The sequence below is a fragment of the Aplysia californica genome, unplaced genomic scaffold (assembly GCF_000002075.1).
Source record: "Aplysia californica isolate F4 #8 unplaced genomic scaffold, AplCal3.0 scaffold00106, whole genome shotgun sequence".
In the NCBI taxonomy this organism is placed as follows: Eukaryota; Metazoa; Mollusca; class Gastropoda; order Aplysiida; family Aplysiidae; genus Aplysia; species Aplysia californica.
The window spans coordinates 1,503,890-1,508,803 of NW_004797376.1; the positions used below are offsets into that span (position 1 = coordinate 1,503,890).

Here is a 4,914-nt window from a genome sequence, read left to right on the forward strand (position 1 = left end):
ATAATAATAATTATTATTATTATTATTATTGATATTATTATTCTTATTATTACTATCATTTTGGCCTTGAATTAAGAATCTTAAAGGTATTGTTACTTAAATAACATCACTGGCGTATGAGGTGTAAATAACAGGCGCTTTGCTGTCGCACGCAAGAGACTCAAGTTCGATTCCTGCGTGAAAGAGAACATTCTTACTGAGTACCTTGGTCTTTCTGCTGGGTTGTATCCCTTTCTGCCAAAGTTGGCCCTGACGGGCAGGGTCGGAAGCAGGGAGATCTAAATTGTGTCGATATGGACTTAAACTCACCTCCGTTACAAAAACAAAAACAAAAACAAAAACAACGTCATTCCACAAGTATCGAAATCAAAGGTGTTGGTGGCCTAGTGGGTAGACTTCCGGACCCGTAATCGTGAATTTGCGAGTTCGGAGGTTTGAGCCTCAGTTCGACATAACGTGGTGTACGTGGGAAAGACATTTAATTTACACAAATTTCCCACTTGGCTCGGTCTTATCGGAGATAGATGTTTAACTTAGACGTCCCGCCTTTAATTTTTGTGTTAATAGCGGTGTTAAACCTATACCATTCCCATTTCAGTTCGCCTAAATCAATTTCGCTGTTTGATTAAATGCAGTACGGCGCATCTTACTAAGATATAATAGTGTTTATTTTTTATTTGTTGTGATTTGGGAATTTTTTAGAAATTAAAAATTAATAACTTGTGCCATTATCAAGGTTCTGATTAAATGTTTTCTTCTTAAAAACTAAAATACATAGGGTGACTTTGACGCTCTTTGGAACAACGCTGCCGATTAAAAAAAATTCAAACATTAATCTAGGTAGGCCAACCTGGGCTTAAAGAGATACAACGACTCAGCAGACAGGCGGAGATACTTGACAAAAGGGTGCTCTGATGGCCTTAGAGGTTAAGGTGTTCGCCCATCATTCAAAGGTCGCGAGTTCGAATCCGGGTAGCGACGGAAAACATTTCTTCTCTAAAATTGTCTCCTTTCATCTCCTTTCCTGCGTCTCTAGCCATATTCTGCAGTCTGCTTTCGTCTCCACTTTCTGCCCCCACCCCTCACCTCTTTCGCCCCCTCCTCTGGGCTCCTGACTCTTTCTGTAGCCTTTCCCTGCTTCTCCGTGGCTCCTTCTTACTGCCACACCCCTGATCTTCTGGTAGGAAATATCTACACCTAGCCTATTTGGACAAGGGCGAAAAATCTCGGAGGTCTCGTGTGCAAGTCGCGCACGTTAAAGCTTCAAAAAATTCCTTCCCACTGAAAATGTTTTAAGTGACCCTCGCGCTCATATGACCTTATGCAATTGCGAACGCCGTAAAACACTTACCAAACAAAAACAAAAACTCGACAAAATGTCTCCCCACACGGGAATCGAACTCACGTCTTCTGCGTGCGATCTTAAAACGCCTAATCGCAACACAACAGGAGCCGGTTTATTCGCTGCGTGGAAAGGCAAAGTAATAATTGTATATATTCCCCGGCTCGTCCCTGGTTGTAGATGTAACCAATCTATGTCACCGTTAACTTAAGTTAGATATTTTGGAGGCAGGCTGCTTCCACATTACTTGTCAGGGTAAACTTGGATAGGTGCGATAGAGCAACCCAAGAGACAGACGGAGATGCTTAATTAAATGCAAAACAAAACACAACAAAAAATAAAACAAAGCAAAACCTTAAAAACAAATAGAAAAATAGGCCTAACAAAACTAATTTCTTAATAAAAAATCGAATTCACATCTCCTGCATATTATTATAACCGCAAATATCTTCACCACTACAGCACAGTCACCTGTTGCAATTCCCTGTTTTCTCGTCGGACGGCCGAAAGCAATGACCTGTGTAGACTTCCTCGACTGGGCTACGTTCATTACTATCGCAGGTGCAAAAAACAAATCTTTTAGATTATATTTTCACTGACGCTTGCTGCAGACGTAAGAATCATTTTGATTGGCTATTCAACAACGACGGATTTCATTGGTCTCTCTCTCTCTCTCCCCCCCCCCCTCTCTCTCTCTCTCTCTCTCTCTCTCTCTCTCTCTCTCTCTCTGTCTTTCTGTCTCTCCGTGTGTCTGTCTGTCTGTGTGTCTGTGTGTCTGTCTGTGTGTGTGTCTGTCTGTCTGTCTGTCTGTCTGTCTGTCTGTGTGTCTGTCTGTCTGTCTGTCTCTGTCTCTGTCTCTCTCTGTCTCTCTCTCTCTCTCTCTCTCATTATTTCTCTCTCACACTCACTCTCTTTCTGTCTCTGTCTTTGTCTCTGCCTCTGACTCTCTCTGTGTCTCTCTCTTTCACTCTCTCTCTTTCTCACTCTCTCTCTCTCTCTTTCTTTCTCTCTCTCTCTCTCTCTGTCACACACCTACACACACACACACACACACACACACACACACACACACACACACACACACACACACACACACACACACACACACACACACACACACACGCACACACAGACGCTCGCGTCTCCGTCTCATTCTCTGTCGCTTTTTCTATCCCCTTGTCTCTCTGTGTCCCTCTCTTCCTCCCGATCTTAACCTGTTTCTCTTTCTCTCTCTTTCTCTATTTCTCTCTCTCTCTCTCTCTCTCTCTCTCTCTCTCTCTCTCTCTCTCTCTCTCTCCCTCTCTCTCCATCTCTCTCCCCCCTCTCTCTGTCTCTGTCTCTGTCTCTGTCTCTGTCTCTCTCTCTCTCTAGCTCTCTCCTTTCCCCTTTCTCGCACCGTTGATTTGCGATAGCGTAATGGCCTCGGACATGATTAGGACGGTTTGAAGTCACAAAGTGATACAGAAAGTTCCAAAGATGAAAGGACCGTCATGTCTCTTAAAGATGTTTTTACAACCCCCTCTATTCACGATACGCCAACTTCCTTTTGTTATGTCTAACTGTCGTCCCCTTCTTTATTTCTGCGCACACCGGTTTGTTCTGAAGTTAATGCTTTTTTGTTTCTTTTTGTCTTAGTAAGAGTTTTACGGCACTATCAAAACACAATCAGGTCACATAAGTGCTGAAGATTAGAGGTGTTACAAGAGAGTAACAAACCTAAAAAAAGAAGGAGGGGAGATAGAGACGATACATTTTTTATAATAAAGAAGGAGCAAACCACACCAGAGCACCCACCAATCACCCACAATGTTTTTTGTCTCTATTATAAAAAGGTAGGCAAGAAAAGCTATAAGGCATGTGGGTTCAAAGTACCCTTTTTTAAAAGCCTTATCCTTTTTTTTAACTTTAACTTGTTTTCCTGCTGTATGTGTCTTTTTTCTTTAAATCTTTTTTTGGATCCGTACGTACTGGGGTCATTTGGTACCCCGGGGTTGTATTCTTCACATTTTAGAATACTTCTAGTTCGAAGATCTCTTTGAAACTTTCAGTATTTCTCAAAAAATCATTTCGACATCTGCATGCTATACAAAGTGTACGGATCGGATTAACGAGTAATCTTCCTCTTTGGAAAGTGGTGGCACAGAGTTCCAAACTTAGTATGCATTTTAGCGAATCCGAGAGTTGTACCACGAGACCGCCGACTCGGCCCTAATGGATAATACATGTATTTTTGTCTCTCTTTGGAGAATATAAAAACCAACACAATAGAGAAATAAAAGGTAAGATTAACCTTTCAATGGCAAAGAGCAACAACGAACATCGTACGCACATAATACACACACACATACACTCCTCTATACCCATACCCATACTAACACTCACATTCACATTAACACGCATATACAGTCACACAAATACAATGACACAAACAAACTAACTAACACACGCACAAACAAACACACATATGAACAATAACACCCACACACACATAATAATAATAAGTAGTAGTGAGAAAAATCAACTTGATTAAATAGCACATCATTTGCTCTATTTTTGCTCAACTGTAGGAATTCCGCAACGATTGTATTACTATGCGAAAAGGACCCCAAAACTCGGCGGGACATACAAACTATAACCATCCCATCTGAACACACACAGAAGTTTCATCACACGTAAAAAAAATCGTAAGTTGAATACAAAGTCCCAAAAAAGTTGCATTTGCCTGATGGGACGGGTGCTATCAATCTCATTGGTTCTCATTTAAGTGCTAGATCTGACACAGATATCTCGGATAGCCACACATCTCCAAGCTCGGACGCTCTTAAAATACCTATAGTATTGTTTTATCTTTGACTTAACCAAAGACTTATACTATAGAAACTTATTTTAAAAATCGCGTTTGATTGAGATGTTTTCTAACTTTAATGAACTAATCTTTTACGTCTCTTGCAACACAAATAGGTTATTACAAAAGGTGAACATTTTGGGTGTTACAACTAAAAAAAGAAAAGAGAGTAGATACGCATACCAAGAAAAGGAAGATGGGCGATAAAAAGGACAGCAGATTATGTGGTCGCTTTTAAGTACAAGCGGGCTAACCCAGATTTCGGGGGTTTCCAGAAACCTTGACATACACCAAACTTGGGCATTGCCCTACCTATAGGAAAAGTTTGGTTTCATTGATGTGTATATTTGTTTTGTTATAGAGAAAATCTCTCTCTTTGTGTATTAAAAGAAATTAAACAAAGGTCCACAAACTTTACCTTCGATTTTCTCAAAACAACATTTTCCGGGATAGCCCCCTTGTGCTTAATAGCGACCATGTTTGATAGAACATAAAGAGCACACCCCAAATGAGCACGCGCCAACCGCCCACCCGGGTTAGTGTACGTGTACCCAGATTGAGACCTTAGGAACCTGCCGGGTAGATCAGGACGAGGAGGACTAACAGATTAGACGCAGACGCAGACAGACTGGCTGTCAGATGGAGCAAGTTGTGATCAGCTGGACGTATATTGTCTAGCATGAATAACACCTGTCGGTTGGCATGCTCGCGCGAGGTATTTTGACTC

General features: G+C 41.4%; 1 protein-coding gene across 4 annotated transcripts in view; it reads right to left on the bottom strand.

Moving 5' to 3' along the window:
• Positions 1–4,914, bottom strand: part of LOC101860246 (acetylcholinesterase-like) — a 35,067-nt gene that overhangs the window by 26,541 nt on the left and 3,612 nt on the right. Inside the window, exon 1 of one of the 4 annotated variants that reach the window (XM_013080927.2) lies at positions 1,814–1,910. The gene's annotated coding sequence lies outside the window, so the exon portion shown is untranslated. 4 annotated transcript variants of the gene reach the window in all.